This window comes from Mobula birostris, chromosome 5 (genome assembly GCF_030028105.1).
Source record: "Mobula birostris isolate sMobBir1 chromosome 5, sMobBir1.hap1, whole genome shotgun sequence".
NCBI classification, from domain to species: Eukaryota; Metazoa; Chordata; class Chondrichthyes; order Myliobatiformes; family Myliobatidae; genus Mobula; species Mobula birostris.
The window spans coordinates 187,667,713-187,687,289 of NC_092374.1; positions in this window are offsets into that span (position 1 = coordinate 187,667,713).

Genomic DNA, 19,577 nt, shown 5'->3' on the forward strand with positions numbered 1-19,577 from the left:
CTGACTTGGCCCAACCAAGCAGAGCCCACTGCCAAGAAGACCCACCAGCGCCTTTACTTCCTGAGAAAGCTAAAGAAATTTGGCCTGTCCCCTAAAACCCTCACTAATTTTTATAGATGCACAGTAGAAAGCATTCTTCTTGGGTGCATCACAACCTGGCATGGAAGTTGTCCTGTCCAGGACTAGTAGAATCTGCAGAAGATCGTGAACCCAGCGCAGCACATCACACAAACTAATCTTCCGTCCTTGGACTCACTTTACACAGCACGCTGTCGCAGCAGTGTTGCCAGGATAATCAAGGACACGACCCACCCAGCCAACACCCTTTTTGTCCCTCTTCCCTCGGGAGAAGGCTCAGGATCTTGAGGACTCATACATCTAGATTTGGGAACAGCTTCTTTCCAACTGTGATAAGACTGCTGAACGGATCCTGACCCGGATCTGGGCCATACTCTCCAAATATCCGGACCTGCCTCTCAGTTTTTTTTTGCATGACCTTACTTTCCCTTTTCTATTTCTTATTTATGATTTATAATTTAAGTTTTTTATATTTACTACTGATTTGTACTCCAGGGAGCAGGAGGCGCAGAATCAAATATCGCTGTGATGATTGTACGTTCTAGTATCAATTGTTTGGCGACAATAAAGTACAAACATTTGTATGAAGTATAACTTGTGCCAAACCGATCTACAGAGTTTTTGAGTAATTTACCAGGAAAGCTGATGACAGCAAGGCAGTGGATGTCGTTTTCATAGATGTTAGCAAGGCCTTTGGCAAGGTGCCGCATGGGAGGTTGGTCAAGAAGTTTCAGTTGCTGTATTTGCCATTTTCCAGGTCCTACTGAATTTGGGGCTGTAGTGGACTGCGAGGAAGACTATCAAAGTTTGCAGTGGGATCTGGAAAATGGCAAATGGAATTTAATGCAGACAAATACAAGGTGTTGCAGTTTGGAAGGACCAACCAGGTTAGGTCTTACACAGTGAGTAGTAGGGCAGTGTGGTAGAGCAGAGGGATCTCAGTCTACAGATCCATAGTTCCTTGGAAGTGACATCACAGGTAGACAGGGTTTTAGGTTTGTAGAGAACACTTTGGCATATTGGCATTCATAAATGAATGGAGGAGTTAGGACATTATATTGAAATTGTATAAGATGTTGGTGAGGTCTAATTTGGAGGATTGTGTACAGTTTTCATCACCTACCTTCAGGAAAGATGTAAAGAAGATTGAAAGAGTGCCGAGGAGATTTACAAGGATGTTGCTGGATCTTGAGGACCTGAGTTATAGGGAAAGGTTGAATAGGTTGGTACTTATTCCCTAGAACATAGAAGATTGAGGGGAGATTTGATAACAATATACAAAATTATGAAGAATGTACAAGATAGGGTGAATGCAAGCTGCTTATTCCACTGAGGTTGAGTGAGATAACAACTAGAGGTCATGGGTTAAGAGTGAAAGGTGAAATGTTTAAAGGCTCATGATGGGAAGCTTCTTCACTCAGAGGGTGATGAGAGTGTGGAATGAGCTGCCAGTGATGGACGCAGCGTCAATTTCAACATCTGTGAGACATTTGGATAGGTACATGGATGAGAGGGGTATGGAGGGCTATGGTCTGGTGCAGGTCAATGGACTTAGCAGATTAATAGTTTAGCATAGACTAGATGGGCTGAAGGGCCTGTTTTTGTGCTGTAGTGCTCTATGAGTATTTGGAAAAATCATGTTGCAAAAGGAAATCTTGAAATGTTTCCAATGCTGCTTGGGCTTGAGAGTGAGGATGGACACCAAAGAGTCTCGAGTCTTACTGAAAATCACCTGGAATAACTGCAGAACAAAATTGAACAGTATTTTTCCTCCCTTTCAACACAAGTATACGACTGGGTGAGGGACCTTTTCTCTGAATCTTCTGCTCTTCTTAGAACTTGACTTTGAGAGAAGAGGAGGAACTTTGTGAGATGCAGTCTGATTGTGCACTCAAGATGGGATTTACTGACCTGCCCCTGGACAAGTTCTGGATTTCTGAGAAAGAAGAGTATCCTACCATTCATGTATGAGCAAGCTTTTTCTTGTTTACTTTCAAGAAATGTAAAGTAAAAATGTATTCCCTACTCAGAAGAGCATTGACAATTATCTTTGGATTATTATATCAGAATCAGGTTTATTATCACAGGCATGTGATGTGAAATCTGTTAACTTAGCAGCAGCAGTTCAATGCAAAACACAATACTGTACAGAAGAAAAAATAAATAAAATAAGTAAAATAATAATAATAAATAAATAAGCAAATCAATAAATAAGGAAATAAGTATCTACAAATTACTGTTCATGGTAATGTACCATGAGCTGTAGATATAATGATTTTTATACTGGGGTTCCCTGAGACCTGAAAATTATTTCAAGGGTTCCTCCAGGGCAAAAAGGTTGAGAAAGGCTGGGTCAGAGGATGGGCAATTAGTATACAGGTTGATACAGGATATAGAGAAATGGTGAGGAATGACAGGCAGTTGACAGAGCAAAAATGAAGTGTACCTTTTTTAATGCAAGAAGTATTAGGAACAAAGATGGTGAACTTAAATCATAGGTTCGTACATGGAACTATGATGGTGCAACTTGGCTGTCACAAGGGCAGGAAAGGCTACTGGATATTCCAGGAGTCAGATGTTTAAAAGGAGACAGGGAGGAGGTAAAGAGATGGGGGAGTGGCATTGCTAATCAGGGAGAGTATCTCAGCTGGTGGACGTCCTGGTGGGATCGTCTCCGGTGTCAGAAATAGGAATGGAGCAATCACCCTATGGGGATTATTCTAGACAGCCCCACACCCCGATAGCAGAGCCTATTGGGAATGGGTGACAATTGAGACAGCAGTAGGTGAGGGAAAGAAATAATTCCAAATCACAGTGGGAGGGGGCGTGGATTGAGTTAATGGTTCCAAAGAGTTAGCACAAAACTTCAGGCTAACAAAGAACGGAAAAACAGTTTTCTGAAGACAACATAATCAAAATCATCAGCACATAACTTTAGCCTCTTGCTGCAGCATTACATTAGATGGGTATAACAGGAGTTTGAGGAGAAGGCTGTTTAAGATGATGCAGTGGATGCAAATAAACACAAAGGTGATAAAATGTTAACATTCGGAAAAAGGAGAAACAAATCCAAAAACATGGTTATCAGTGGCCCCGTTACTCTCTCTCTTTCTTCTCCCCACCCTCCCAACCTGTCTATTAACTTCATCTTCCTCCCTTTGGTTCCCCACCTCCTTCCCCTTCCCATTCCTCCGTGGTCTACTGTCCTATCAGATTCCTTTTAGTTCAGCCCTTTGCCTGTCTAAGTTCAAAATTCAATATAAATTTATCAATGGCTTTCTATGTTACTATTTACTACACTGAGATTCATTGTCTTGTAGACATCTCCCAGCTTCTCACATTACTCTCTCTTTATTGTCCCGATGTCCTGCCTTCCCCTTCTCACCTTGATTCACCCATCACCTGCAAGCCCCCTCCCTTTTCATCCTGGCTGCTACCCCTTCCTTTCCTGTCCTGATGAAGTGCCTTAGCCCAACACATCAACTGTGCATTTCTCTCCGCAGATGCTGTCCGGCTGCTCAGTTCCTCCAACATTTTGTGTGTGTTGATCCAGATTTTTTAAATTTATTGGCATAGAGCAAGGAACAGACCTTTCTAGCCCAGACGTGCTGCCCTGCAACCCCCAATTTAACCCTAGTCTAATCATTGGACAATTTACAAAGACCAACTAACCTGCCAATCGGTACGTCTTTGGACTTTGGGAGGAAACCAGAGCACCTGGAGGAAACCCACGTGGTTACGGAGAGAACGTGCTAAGTCCTTACATACAGCGGTGGGAATTGAACCCGGGTTGCTGATACTGTAAAGCCTATAGCCATTACACTACATTTCTAGTGTCAGTAATCTCTCGTGACATAACTTCAGCCTCTTGCAATAGTGACATTAGATTCAGATTCATTTTATTTATCACGTAAACATCAAAAGATATAGTTAAACATGTAATAACACCCAGCACACCCAAGAATGTGCTGAGGGCAGCCTGCAAGTGTTGCCACACATTCTAGCGCAAGCAGAGCACGTCTACAATGTTCAGCACAACAACACAACACACAATAACACAAGCAGCAACTACAGCAGAAGAAAATAAGACGACAGCAAGACAAGTCTCTTGCCCACCATCGCACCCACTCAGGAGACAGGGTGGGGAGAGGTATAGTTAAAAACAGTGGGAATCAGTAGGTTTATTAAAGATGTCAGTTGACATTTTGTCTCCAGCCATGGGGAGGGAGGTATGCTGGCAGTGGGTGGGAATTCTCCAGTGTCGATGAGGTCAGTGACGTTGTTGGAGACAGTTTTCTGATGGTCCAGTGTGGGGTCCTCTTCAAGGGGTGGATATGAGGAAGTGTCTGAGAGCCGCCACCTGGCCTCAGGAAAGTAGAGGTCAGTGCACCACACTACAACAGCACTGCCTTTGTCTGCAGGTTTGATCGTAAGGTTGGGATTGGAGGGGAGAGACTAGAGGGCAAATGTGTTCACAGGTGCAACACAGCAAGTGAATATAGAATAATTTAGATTATAAGGACACGCAGTCCTCTTTTATTGTCACTTAGTAATGCATGCATTAAGAAATGATACAATATTTCCTCCAGTGTGATATCACAAAACACAGGACAGACCAAGACTGGAAAAACTAACAAAACCACATAATTATAACATATAGTTACAACAGTGCAACAATACCATAAATTGATGAAGAAGTCCATGATCACAGTAAAAAGTTCAAAGTCTCTCAAATGTCCCACATCTCATGCAGGCAGGAGAAGGAAGAAAAACTCTCCCTGCCATCCCTGACCACAGTCCGAATCTGAGTCATCCGAAAACTTTGAGCATCCAATCAGCTCTCCAACACCGAGTACTGAGAGCCATCTCTGTCCGAACGAGTCGACCTCCTTCTCGGTCACCAGCAGCAGGCAAAGCCGAGGATTTTGAGGTCTTCCCTCTGGAAGATTCCCAACCGCGCAGTAACAACAGCAGCGAACTGGTGTTTCAGAAATTTCTCCAGATGTTCCTCCGTGCTTTCACGTCTACCTCCATCAAATCAGAATTGTCCACGGCCCCTATTTAACGGATATGATATCATTTTTCACCAGAGGACTGCGCACGCGCGGTGTGCTGCTCTCTCTCCTCCCGCCTGAACAAAGTCCCAGAAGTAGGAAGCATAGGATCCACGGGGAGGCGGGGGGATAACTGTGAATAAAGAAATACTGAAGAAGTTAGTGGGTCTGAAATTAAAACACAATGAGTCTATGAACTACAATCAAGGTGTTTGAAAGAGCTGGAGAAATAAGATAGTGAAGCCTCTCCATATCATTTAAAAATTAACTTATTCTAATATGTCTCCTGCAGATGGATGGAAGCAAACCATTTACAAAAGGAGCAAGAAAGAAAGTAGTAAGAAAATACTAACCCTGTTAACCTGAAATCAGTATTTGGGGAAAATATTGGAATATGCAATATTAAAAAGCTTAGAAATTAAGCAGAATTGATATGGGATTTGTGAACGGGAAATTGTGCTGTTGTTTATAAAGTCCCATATAGATGAGTGAACAAGATTGTGACACTTGAAATTGAGTGGAAGCTATATCAGAGAAAATTAACAAATTATATTGTTTCTTTTCAATGTAACGTGCTGGTTAAGGTTTTTGCTGCTATGCTGTAAATATTTCATTTTCTCTGTAAGAGCAATCTGTTCTACTTTCAGCCTGTTTGGCTTTGAGCTGAGTAAAGAGACTTTGTGGTTCAACTTAGGAATGTGGTGTCAGCCAATCAGCTTGGTGGAATTGGGAGAAGGTTCTGGAGAACGCTGTGTGGAGAAGTTTTGTGAAGAACATTGGTGAGGGTCGATGTCTTTTTTGGTGGGAGCTGGGAGAAGACAGGAGTGAAGATGACCGAGGATACCATCCCTGTTGCACAAGGGGCTTTGTGCAGATGAATGACTTCAAGGAGGAAGGACCGGTACTCTCGTGGGAGACCTGTTTGTTCGAGGTGGATTTCGAGCGACATTCAGAAAGGTCGTGTGTGCTTTGGCAGCCCAGATGAATGTTGATTAGAGTTTTAAGTATTGTTGGAGCATGAGGGAAAGTTACGATCATGGAGTGGCAATTTGATCAAATAGAGGGGAAAGATGTGGTGTTAGTTCAGACCAGCGCTGACGTAACAGGAATGGATCTGCCTGTTATCACTGGGGTCCCGGGAGAGGCTGTCCATACTTTCAGAGAAGAGGGGAGTGGAGGTGAGGGTGCCCAATTGGAATTTGTGTTTCTCATAGCTGAGAGCAAGGACTTCAAAGAAAAGTTGTTCTTGTTTCTGTGGAGTGAGGGGAAGGAGTTGTCTGATGTGAGATGTGAGAGGTCTACTGATTTCTTCAGCTGTTGATTTAATCCTGAGCCCGTTTTGGCTATTGTATCACTGGCTGATAAATGAAGAAGGATATCTGTGGAGAGCCAAAGTTATTGTAGGTTGGGAATGTTCTCTGGAGCCAAGCCCACATCCGATGGGGAAGAAAAACTTGAGGCTTGGGCTGAGCAGACATCCCAGTTACTGGATGAGCGGCAGTGCTCAGATAATATGAAAAAAACAGTGACTGGTAGAGTGCTTGAAGGGGCTAGTGGCTGATATAGTGAAGTTCTTCAAAGAAGAAAATCCATTAGCCACTGGAGGATGTGGAGATTCTTCAGAGGTATATAGATAGGTTAAGTGAGTGGGCCAAGGTCTGGCAGATGCAATACAATGTTGGTAAATGTGAGATCATCCACTTTGGAAGGAATAATAGAAGAGCAGATTATTATTTAAATGGTGAAAGATTGCAGCCTGCTTCTGTGCAGAGGGACTGCACAAAAGCCATTGACACAGTGAAACACCAAGTCATCATGAAAATGCTTAAGGATTTTAATATCGATGGAAGAGATCTAAGAATAACCAGGAATCTCTACTGGCAATAAAATGCAGCCATACGGGTAGACAACGAGATTGGTGAATAAGTATAGGAGGATACAATATCAACAACCTCCGCTATGCGGATGAAACAGTACTGATAGGAAACAGTGAAGTAAATTTACAGAAACTAGTATCTTCCATCAACACAGAGAGCGAAAGACTTGGCCTAACCTTAAACAAAAAGAAAACTGAAGTAATAGTAGTATCAAAGAAACCTTATATTCCAAACTGTAGGATCATATTGGGAAATAAAATCCTGAAACAAGTTCACAACTTCAAGTACCTTGGATCATGGGTAACATCTGATGGCAAATGTGAAACAGACATAAAAGCAAGAATAACAATGGCAAGAACAGCATTTGCAGAAATGAGAAACATCCTAACGATCAAGATATTAGCAATTGACAACCGCCTTAGAACCCTCAGCTGTTACATTCTTCCAATATTGATGTATGGCTGCGAGTCATGGACCATCACAAATGCAACGGAAAAAAGAATCAATGCACCAGAGATGTGGTTCCTCAGAAGAATGCTATCAATATCATATACGGACAGGATAACCAACGAAGAAGTTCTACAGAGAACGAAAATAAAACGTACATTACTTTAAAATATCAGAGAACAGCAATCAGAATTCTTTGGACACATCATACGAAGGGAGACATTAGAACATTTAGTTACAACTGGAAAGCTGGAAGGGAAAAGAATCAGAGGCAGACAGAGAATGAAAATGATAGATGGAATAACATCATGGTTAGAAACAGGGGAGGCAACAGCTACAATCCGGAGGGTCAGAGACTGTGATGGGTGGAGAGACATGATCGCCCACGCCGAACGGTAAAGCACCTGAATGATGACTTGAGGAAGGATATACTGGCTTTGGAGGCAGTGCAGAGGAGGTTCACCAGGTTGATTCCAGAGATGAAGAGAGGAGAGAACCTATGAGGAGAGATTGAGTTGCCTGGGACAATACTCTCTGGAGTTCAGAAGAATGAGAGGGGATCTTATAGAAGCATACAAAATTTTGAAAGGGATAGACATGATAGAAGTAGGAAAGTTGTTTCCATTGGTAAGTGGGACAAGAACTAGGGGACATTGCCTCAAGATTCAGGGGAGAAGATTTAGGATGGAGATGAGGAGAAACTGTTTTTCCCAGAGAGTGGTGAATCTGTGGAATTCTCTGCCCAGGGGAGCAGCTGATGCTTACTCGCTAAATATATTTAACAAAACAGTTAAGTAACACACATAAAAGTTGCTGGTGAACGCAGCAGGCCAGGCAGCATCTCTAGGAAGAGGTACAGTCGATGTTTCGGGCTGAGACCCTTCATCAGGACTAAGTGAAAGAAGAGCTAGTCAGAGATTTGAAAGTGTGAGGGGGAGTTGGGAGATCCAAAATGATAGGAGAAGACAGGAGGGGGAGGGATGGAGCCAAGAGCTGGACAGGTGATTGGCAAAAGGGATATGAGAGGATCATGGGACAGGAGGTCTGGGGAGAAAGAAAGGGAGGGGTGAAGCCCAGAGTATGAGTAGGGGTATAGTGAGAGGGACAGCGGGAGAAAAAGGGGAGAGAGAGAAAAAGAATATGTGTGTGTGTGTGTGTGTGTGTGTGTGTGTATGTGTGTGTGTATATATAATTAATAAATAAATAACGGATGGGGTACGGGGGTGGGTGGGGCATTAGCGGAAGTTAGAGAAGTCAATGTTCATGCCATCAGGTTGGAGGCTACCCAGACGGAATATAAGGTGTTGTTCCTCCAACCTGAGTGTGGCTTCACCTTGACAGTAGAGGATCTCCCCCTCCCCCTCCCACTTTCAAATCTCTTACTAGCTCTTTTTTCAGTTAGTCCTGACGAAGCGTCTCGGCCTGAAACATCGACTGTATCTTTTCCTAGAGATGCTGTCTGGCCTGCTGCATTCACCAGCAACTTTTATGTGTGTTGCTTGAAATTCCAGCATCTACAGGTTTCCTCGTGTTTCCATTAAGAAACAGTTAGGTAGGTTTTTACATCGTAAGGGAATTAAGTGTTATGAGGTAAAGGGAGGTAGATGGAGCAGAGTTTACGGACAGATCAGCCATGATCTTATCGAATGGCGGGACAGGCTTGATGGGCCAGATGGCCTACTCCTGCTCCTATTTCATATGTTCTTATGTTCTTATAGTGAAGTTCCTGAAGGAAGAAAATCCATTAGCCACGTCAGCCAATTACCTACAAGCTCTGGAGGATGTTTTAGGAAACAAAAGAAAATCTGCAGATGCTGGGAATCCGAGCAACACACAGAAAATGCTGGAGGAACTCAGCAGGCCAGGCAGCATCTATGGAAAAGAGCACAGTGAATGGTTTAGTTTCAGCCACAAACAGTAATCTTCCATAGATGCTGACTGACCTGCTGAGTTCCTCCAGCATTTTGTAGAAGTTGCTTTTGGCTCTGCTGGAAGTGCAGCCGACCTTTGGGTGAAATTTAAGCGCACATTTCAGGAGGAAGGAGGGTAATCGTCTGTTTACATTTTCAAGTTGGAGAAGTTGCTGCACTGTTTGTGCCGCAAAAGGGTATTCAACTTGTCCGGGAGAAATTGTTTGAGGATGGAGCAGGTTGTGAAGGGCATGTTGTCACATGACGTGATTGCTCTACATAGTCGAATGACTCCGCCATCTTTTCCCGAGTTGCTCACAGAAGTTAGAGAGGAGGAAAATGCAATGGAGGAGCTGGAGGCTTCCGTCAGTGGGGCACAGACCTCAGTAGTAGCCTCTGTTGCAAAAGCAAACCTGATACCACAGGAGCAGGGGTTTTGCATGGAATTGGGAAAGATCTGAGGGCTGAAGTATTTCGGATGATATCAGTTGGTGCTGTCGCCAAGCTTGACAATAGACAATAGACAATAGGTGCAGGAGTAGGCCATTTGGCCCTTCGAGCCAGCACCACCATTCACTGTGATCATGGCTGATCATCCACAATCAGTACCCCGTTCCTGCCTTCTCTCCATATTCCTTGACTCCGCTATCTTTAAGAGCTCTATCTAACTCTTTCTTGAAAACATCCAGAGAATTGGCCTCCACTGCATTCTAAGACAGAGTATTCCACAGATCCACCACTCTCTGGGTGAAAAACTTTTTCCTCAACTCCATTCAAAATGGCCTACCCCTTATTCTTAAAATGTGGCCTCTGGTTCTGGACTCACCCAACATCGGGAACATGTTTCCTGCCTCTAGCGTGTCCAATCCCTTAATAATCTTATATGTTTCAATCAGATCCCCTCTCATCCTTCTAAATTCCAGTGTATACAAGCCCAGTCGCTCCAATCTTTCAACATATGACAGTCCCACCATCCCGGGAATTAACCTTGTGAATCTACGCTGCAATCCCTCAATAGCAAGAATGTCCTTCCTCCAATTTGGAGACCAAAACTACACATAATACTCCAGGCGTGGTCTCACCAGGGCCCTGTACAACTGCAGAAGGACTTCTTTGCTCCTATACTCAACTCCCCTTGTTATGAAGGCCAATATGCCATTAGCTTTCTTCACTGCCTGCTGTAGCTGCATGCTTACTTTCAGTGACTGATGAACAAGGACACCTAGATCTCGTTGTACTTTCCCTTTTCCTAATTTGACACCATTCAGATAGTAATCTGCCTTCCTGTTCTTGCCACCAAAGTGGATAACCTCACATTCATCCACATTAAACTGCATCTGCCATGCATCTGCCCACTCACCCAACCTGTCCAAGTCACCCTGCATTCTCATTACATCCTCCTTACATTTCACACTGCCACCCAGCTTTGCGTCATCTGTAAATTTGCTAATATTACTTTTAATCTCTTCTAAATTATTAACTTATATTGTAAATAGCTGTGGCCCCAGCACCGAGCCTTGTGGTACCCCATTAGTCACTGCCTGCCATTCTGAAAGGGACACGTTAATCCCTACTCTTTGTTTCCTGTCTGCCAACCAATGTTATATCCATGTCAGTACCCTACCCCCAATACCATTTGCTCTAATTTTGCCCACTAATCTCCTATGTGGGACCCTATCAAAGGCTTTCTGAAAGTCCAGGTACACTACATCCACTGGCTCTCCCTTGTCCATTTTCATAGTTACATCCTCAAAAAATTCCAGAAGATTAGACAAGCATGATTTCCCCTTCATAAATCCATGTTGACTCGGACTGATCCTGTTACTGCTATCCAAATGTGCCGCTATTTCATCCTTTATAATTGACTCCAGCATTTTCCCCACCACCGATGTCAAGCTAACTGGTCTATAGTTTCGTTTTCTTTCTCCCTCCTTTCGTAAAAAGTGGGATAACATTATCTACCCTCCAGTCCTCAGGAACTGATCCTATGGAACATTGATCTATAGAACATTGGAAAATGATTACCAATGAGTCCACGATTTCTAGAGCCACCTCCTTGAGTACCCTGGGATGCAGACCATCAGGCCCTGGGGATTTATCAGCCTTCAGTTCCATCAGTCTACCCAACTCCATTTTCTGCCTAATGTGAATTTCTTTCAGTTCCTTTGTTATCCTAGGTCTTCTGGCCACTATTACATCTGGGAGATTGTTGGTGTCTTCCCTAATGAAGACAGATCCTGTCTTCAACTCAAAGTACCTGTTCAACTCATCTGCCATTTCCTTGTTCCCCATAATAAATTCACCCATTTCTGTCTTCAAGGGCCCAACTTTGGTCTTAACTAATTTTTTCCTCTTCACATACCTAAAGAAGCTTTCACTATCCTCCTTTATATTCTTGGCTAGCTTACCTTGGTATCTCATCTTTTTTCCCGTATTACCTTTTCAGTTATCTTCTGTTGCTCTTTAAAAGTTTCCTAATCCTCTGGCTTCCCACTCATCTTTGCTATGTTATACTTCTTCTCTTTTATTTTTATACTGTCCTTATATGTTTATACTGTACTGACACGGCCAATAGGAAGCTTGACTCACTGGTGGGATTATCAAGGCGAGGGCGGCTACTGAGTGGGGTGCCTTGACAAGAGAAATGTCCTGTTGCACCTGTGGAGAAGATGGACATTTCCAGTGGGAGTGTGAAGGACAGGAAGATCTTTAGAAAGTAAACTAGTGGTTATTCAGAAAGAGAAGAAAAGAATTAAAATTACCGAGGGACCCAGTAAAGGAACGTACTGATGTTTTGGAGACGATATGTTACTATCAGTGTATCAAGTTAAATACTAAAGTACCAAACATTATTCCTGAAGGTTTAGAAACTCCAAGCTCTGATGTATCCATACTGATTGAAGGTGTTTATGCCAGAGCCATACTTGACACAGGCTCTTGGGTTACTTTGCTTTATAGATCCTTTTACAACCGGTATTTGATGCATTTACCATTGACACCACTCTGTTCCCTAGAGATTCGGGGGCCTAGTACTGATGAATACCCATACGATGGCTACTACTTGTTGAAACTGAAGTTTTCGGAAGCAGATGTTGGAATAACTGAGATGATTGACACACCCGTATTGGTCTGCCGGGATCCAATCGAAAAGGGTGTTGCTTCCATTCTTGTGGGGACAAATACTGCCATTGTGAGAAGGCTCCTGGGAGCATGCAAGGAGAGAAATAGGGAGAACTTTTTGAAAACCTTGTTCATTCACCCTGTGTTCAGAGCTGCATTTGAGAAGGTACAGGTTTCTGCTAAGCAGGGCGATGAGCTGAAACAAGGGACGGTGCGATGCACCTGGTCTAAATCTGTCATGTTACATCCTGGAAGAGTACCTAGAGTGAAAGAAACCCCAGAATTTGCCGGAATGTCCAAAAAATGGAAAAGAAGATTAACTGAGAAGCTGTTGGGACATGAAGATACATTTTCTACTGACGTGGCTGATGTTGGTTACTCCAAGAGTACTTGCCACACTATTGGAGTAAATGAGGATCCCTCTTTCCGAGAGGGGTCTCACTGGATAGCACCAGCGGAGGGTGAGGATGTTTGACTGCATTGGCTTATACTGATGGTAGCTAAATTCGGTCATCGAGAAGGGGCTCCTGTGTCGCCAGAAGACACGGGTGATAGACAGGGAGAGGCACCCTCTAGCAGACAGGAAGTTTCACAAGGGGTGGTTGAAGACACAGGTGACAGACAGGGAGAGGCACCCTCTAGCAGACAGGAAGGGTCACAAGGGGTAGTTGAAGACAGGGAGAGGCACCGTCTAGCAAACAGGAAGGGTCACAAGGGGTGGTTGAAGACATGGGTGATAGACAGGGAGAGGCAGCCTCTAGCAGACAGGAAGTGTCACAAGGGCTGGTTGAAGGTGGAGGAGCTGAAGTTGTGATAAGGAAGTCTCGGAGTCGGGAAACCTCCAGATAGTCTGGTCTATAATGCACCAGGGGAAAAGAGGCTTGCGGCTCTCCTCTTGGTGAAATATTTCAGTACCATTCACAAATGGGAGAAATTCAGAGTTCAGCAGAGGAGGACAAAGGGCTTAATTAGGAAGGGGAAAAAAGATTATGAGAGAAAACTGGCAGGGAACATAAAAACTGACTGTAAAAGCTTTTATAGATATGTGAAAAGAAAAAGACTGGTTAAGACAAATGTAGGTCCCCTACAGACAGAAACAGGTGAATTAATTATGGGGAGCAAGGACATGGCAGACCAATTGAATAATTACTTTGGTTCTGTCTTCACTAAGGAGGACATAAATAATCTTCCAGAAATAGTAGGGGACAGAGGGTCCAGTGAGATGGAGGAGCTGAGCGAAATACATGTTAGTAGGGAAGTGGTAGGGAAGTGGTAAATTGAAGGGATTAAAGGCAGGTAAATCCCCAGGGCCCGATGGTCTGCATCCCAGAGTGTTTAAGGAAGTAGCCCAAGAAATAGTGGATGCATTAGTGATAATTTTTCAAAACTCTTTAGATTCTGGACTAGTTCCTGAGGATTGGAGGGTGGCTAATGTAACCCCACTTTTTAAAAAAGGAGGGAGAGAGAAACCAAGGAATTATAGACTGGTTAGCCTAACGTCAGTGGTGGGGAAACTGCTAGAGTCAGTTATCAAAGATGTGATATCAGAACATTTGGAAAGTGGTGAAATCATCAAAGTCAGCATGGATTTGTGAAAGGAAAATCATGTCTGACGAATCTCACAGAATTTTTTGAGGATGTAACTAGTAGAGTGGATAGGGGAGAACCAGTGGATGTGGTATATTTGGATTTTCAAAAGGCTTTTGACAAGGTCCCACCCAGGAGATTAGTGTGCAAACTTAAAGCACACGGTATTGGGGGTAAGATATTGATGTGGATAGAGAATTGGTTGGCAGACAGGAAGCAAAGAGTGGGAATAAACGGGACCTTCTCAGAGTGGCAGGCAGTGACTAGTGGGGTACCGCAAGGCTCAGTGCTGGGACCCCAGTTGTTTACAATATATATTAATGACTTGGATGAGGGAATTAAATGCAGCATCTCCAAGTCTGCGGATGACACGAAGCTGGGCGGCAGTGTTAGCTGTGAGGAGGATGCTAAGAGGATGCAGGGTGACTTGGATAGGTTAGGTGAGTGGGCAAATTCATGGCAGATGCAATTTAATGTGGATAAATGTGAAGTTATCCACTTTGGTGGCAAAAATAGGAAAACAGATTATTATCTGAATGGTGGCCGATTAGGAAAAGGGGAGGTGCAACAAGACCTGGGTGTCATTATACACCAGTCATTGAAAGTGGGCATGCAGGTACAGCAGACGGTGAAAAAGGCGAATGGTATGCTGGCATTTATAACAAGAGGATTTGAGTACAGGAGCAGGTAGGTACTACTGCAGTTGTACAAGGCCTTGGTGAGACCACACCTGGAGTATTGTGTGCAGTTTTGGTCCCCTAATCTGAGGAAAGACATCCTTGCCATAGAGGGAGTACAAAGAAGGTTCACCAGATTGATTCCTGGAATGGCAGGACTTTCATATGAAGAAAGAGTGGATGAACTAGGCTTGTACTCATTGGCATTTAGAAGATTGAGGGGGGATCTGATTGAAACATATAAAATCCTAAAGGAATTGGACAGGCTAGATGCAGGAAGATTGTTCCCGATGTTGGGGAAGTCCAGAACGAGGGGCCACAGTTTGAGGATAAAGGGGAAGCCTTTTAGGACTGAGATTAGGAAGAACTTCTTCACACAGAGAGTGGTGAATCTGTGGAATTCTCTGCCACAGGAAACAGTTGAGGCCAGTTCATTGGCTATATTTAAGAGGGAGTTAGATATGGCCCTTGTGGCTATGGGGATCAGGGGGTATGGAGGGAAGGCTGGTGCCGGGTTCTGAGTTTTATGATCAGCCATGATCATAATAAATGGCGGTGCAGGCTGGAAGGGCCGAATGGCCTACTCCTGCACCTATTTTCTATGTTTCTATGTTAAATGGATTGGAGGTCCTGACATCACGAAATTCTTTTGAAAACTGTGTTATTAATGATCGGTTGATAAGTTTCAAGTCATGAGGACATGACTGTTTTTGGTGGGAGGAGAATGTAATGCTCTCGTTCAGATTTATACTCCAATGCTGTAGGTATTTCACTTTAGCAGTTCTGTAAGAGCAGTCTGCTCTACTTTCAGCCTGTTTGGGTTTGAGCTGATATAAGAGGCTTTGTTGTTCAACTTAGGAATGTTATTTTAGCCAATCGGGATAGTGGAATTGGGAGAAGGTTCTGGAGAACGCTGGGCAGAGAGTTTTGTGAGGGACACTAGTGTGGGTCGAGGTCGTTTTTTATCGGGAACTGGGAGAAGACAGGAGGGAAGATGACTGAGGATGCTGTCCCTGTGGCACAAGGTGCTTTGTGTGGATGAATGGCTTCAAGGAGCAGGGACCAGTACTCTCGTGGGAGACCCATTTGTTCAATATGGATTTTGAATGACATTCGGAAGGTGGTGTGTGCTTTCGTGCAGACCAAGGGTCCAGTGCGTGAGTTACAGATGAGCTCCACTTGTGTGCATGTTTGACTGTTTAAGTATAATGGGCCCTTTTCGTTTTTTTTCTTTCTTTCCCTCAATAAATGTTTGCTTAAGTTAACATTCTTAAATGTACTTCTTTATAATTGTATGCAGTGTACGATTTATTATTTCTTGTCGAGGACATTAATTCACACAAACCTGCTTTCTCACCATGGAGTCCCATGGCTGTTAGCGAGGGGTTAACAAGCTGCATTTCCAGAGACACTCAGTAAAAAGGGTTTCACAATTTGTCAAGTACCTCTCAGTCCACTAAAACGGAAAAGGTCGTTTAATACAAAAGTGGAAATTTTTGTTGCTGGAAGAACATTGGAATGCTCTGTCCTGGTTATTTGTTGCATGAGATGCTGTGAACATCAGCTATGGTCTTTTCAGTGATGTGCAATTATGACCCAAGTACAGCGAGAGACACGCTGAAGCTGATCAAAGTTCAAAGTAAGTTTATTATCAAAGTAAATACTTGCCACCAGATACAACCCTGATATTTGCCCTCTTGCAGGTGTTCACAGTAAATACAGGAAATCAGTGAAAGACCACAACCTAACACGATGGACATCGACCAATTGCAAAAAAACAAAGGCAGATCTGTGTAAATACAAAAAGAAACAATAATAATACTACCAAATAAATAAGCGACAAATATCATGAACATCAGATGGAAGAGTCATTGAAAGAGAGTCCAGTTGAGTGGGAACAGTTCAGTGCTGGGGCAAGTGAGGTTATCCCCTCTGGTTCAATAGCCTGATGTTTGGGGGGTCTTGAGGCTCCTGAATCTTCTTCCAGATGTCAGCAGTGAGAAAAGAGCATGGCTGAGATGATGGGGATCCTTGATAATGGATGCTGCTTTCCTGTGACGGTGCTCCATGTCGATGTGCTCAGTGGTGGGGAGCGCTATACTGGTGATAAACTGTATCCACCACTTTTTCTAGGCTTTTCTGCACAAGGGATACAAGTGTAAAGCAAGTAGACCAGGGGGCTAATCACACAGCCTGCTGGTACACCTGGATTGGTGGAGATTGTGGAGGAGATTTTGTTGCCAATTCGGACTGACTGGGGTCTGCAAGTGAGGAAATCGTGGATCCAATTGCACAAGGAGGTATTGAGGCCTAGGACTTGAATCTTCTTAAACAGCTCACTGACTTTTAACAGGAAATGTGCAGAATTAAGGGAAATAAAATAAATGCTTGGCCAACCGGGCCGTTGACTAGAACTTCCAAACTAAAGTCAATATGGATACAGTGGCTCAGCAGTAGTAGTTTAATGCTAAGTAAGTATCACCTCTAACAGTGTCAGTCTAAATGGTTGTTTTCGTTTCCAGAACCAGTTGGGAACATTGATGTTGCTCTGGTTTTGATCAAGTCTCAACAAGACTGAAACAAGAGGAAGGGAGTTAACTACTGCTGCCATGAAACACTAATTGTCTGCACCAAGTGTGATTGTGGAACCCATTCCCCAGACTGCCTGTGAGGGAGTGCAGACTCCGGGGCAGAGTCCTTGGTTGTGATCAATCTCATGGAATGACAGAGCAGGTTCGAGTGGTGTAACCTACCCTTCTTTCTGAATACACGGTTCACTTCAACAAAATGAATCTATCTGGCTTTCATTTTCACAAGGAGCTGAACCCCTCCCCAGTTCAGTGTCCACAAATAAGAACCAGACTCAGGAAGACCGCGCTGGTGACTTGTTCTCCTATCTCAGGGAAGCTTTTAGAGATGAGCGTAGTGTACACCAGCTGTGGCATAGCTTCTACAGTCGCAAACAGCGTGAGGGTGAAGAAGTAAGAGAATTTTCACATCCCCTAGCCCAAGCTCTTGATACTGAAGCACTTCCCCGATGCCGTGACTGATAAGAGGGTGGTGCTAAGAGATGAATTTATAGAGGGGATCCGGGATCCTTCCCTCAGAAGGGAGCTCCACAGATTTGTGCAGGGCCACCCTGAGCCCTCAATGATAGAAGTGAGGGAGGTGGCTCGTAGAAGAGCCCCTGGGAAATATGAGGTCTGGAAAGTCAAAATGTAGCAGTGGCCAGACACAGTGCTCGATTCTTACAGCTCGGGAATCTGAGTCTGTCACACTCGATTACGTCCTTAAAGTGGTCGCAGAGCAGGGCAAAGCCCTTTGTGAATTGACTCAAGCAGTGAAAGATCTCACCGCAGAGGGATTTTACATGCCCTATTAGTGGCAGACGTAATTTACGGCCTAGGTTCATAGAAGATGGGTAATCAATATGTTTCAAGTGTAAGGTGGGAGGGCATTTGGCCAAGAATTGCTCACAGAAGCAGGGTGCAAGGGAAGTGGATTCTGTATCCTCCTGCCCTCAAGAAGTTGGGAGTTGGGCAATTCGGCAGAACCTCATAGATACAGATGATGTACAGCTACCCTGCGACCAGTTGCTGCAACGCGCTATAGGGACATGTCCAGTTGTGGGGCTTGAAGAATCAGGTGTCGCTGTCTGTTGTCTGTTGGATACGGGTAGTCAGGTAAGCACCCTGACTGAGCAGTTCTTTCGCGAACACTTGAATGGAGAGGATGAGGGTATGTTGTCCACTGCTGGCTGGCTTAGGCTAGCAGCTACAAATGATCTTGATATTCCTTACCTTGGGTATCTAGAGCTAGAGGTTCAAGCAGTGGGCATGAAGATACCAAATTGTGGCTTTCAAGTAGTCAGGGATCCTCTTAGCACCGAACCACCTATCCCATGTATTGTAGGCATGAACATTATCAGCCAGTGTTAGCAACTTGTCTATGCAGTATTTGACTTCGATGTCCAGTATCGTCCGGGTCAGAGTGATACCGTGGCTGACGCACTCTCTAGGTAGCCATTTGCAGGGGAGCCTGAGCCTGCCTCAGAGGATGCGGAGTTTGATGGGGCTGTGGCGATCTGTAGTTTGATCAATCATGGCACTGCACTGTAACCCGGCACTGGTTACCTCTGGTCTTAACAGCTGTAGGGTTAAGCAAATTCGAGCCTGGGAAGCTGGTACTAGTGAGGTAAGTGGTCCGACGCAAGGGAACACTCCAACCCTCCCAGGTTACACTAATGGGGACTTGCATACTTTTCAGCAGCAAGACCCTGTGTTAGGTGTCCTAAGAGACTTATGGGATCAGAAAAGAAAGCTGAGTGGCCAGGAGCGTAAAACTCTGCCTAGACCCGTTTTGTCTCTGTTTAGGCACTGGGACAGTATCAGGGAGCGTAAAGGGTTACTGTATAGGGCAGTTGAGGATGAGAAGCTTGGGGAGTGTTACCAACTTCTGGTATCTAACAGCTTGAGGAGCAAAGTGTTGGAGTATGTGCATGACTCTATGGGCCATCAAGGCATCGAACGTACTCTGCAGTTGTTGAGAAGCTGATGTTTTTGGGTGGGCATACACGAGGATGTGGCACAGTGGGTCAAAAATTGTCCACGTTGTGTACTAAGATGCTGCAGCCTACGATCTGCGCCCCCCTCCCACCCCCCATGAAGTCATTTCTGGCTAGGCCGCTTGAAGTTGCTGCGGTAGATTTCACTGTGTTGGAGCCGGCAAGTGATGGGCGTGAGAATGTCTTAGTGGTCACGGAAGTTTTCACTGAATGTACCCAAGCATTTCCGACTCGGGATCAAATAGCGGATCCCACAGCAAGGG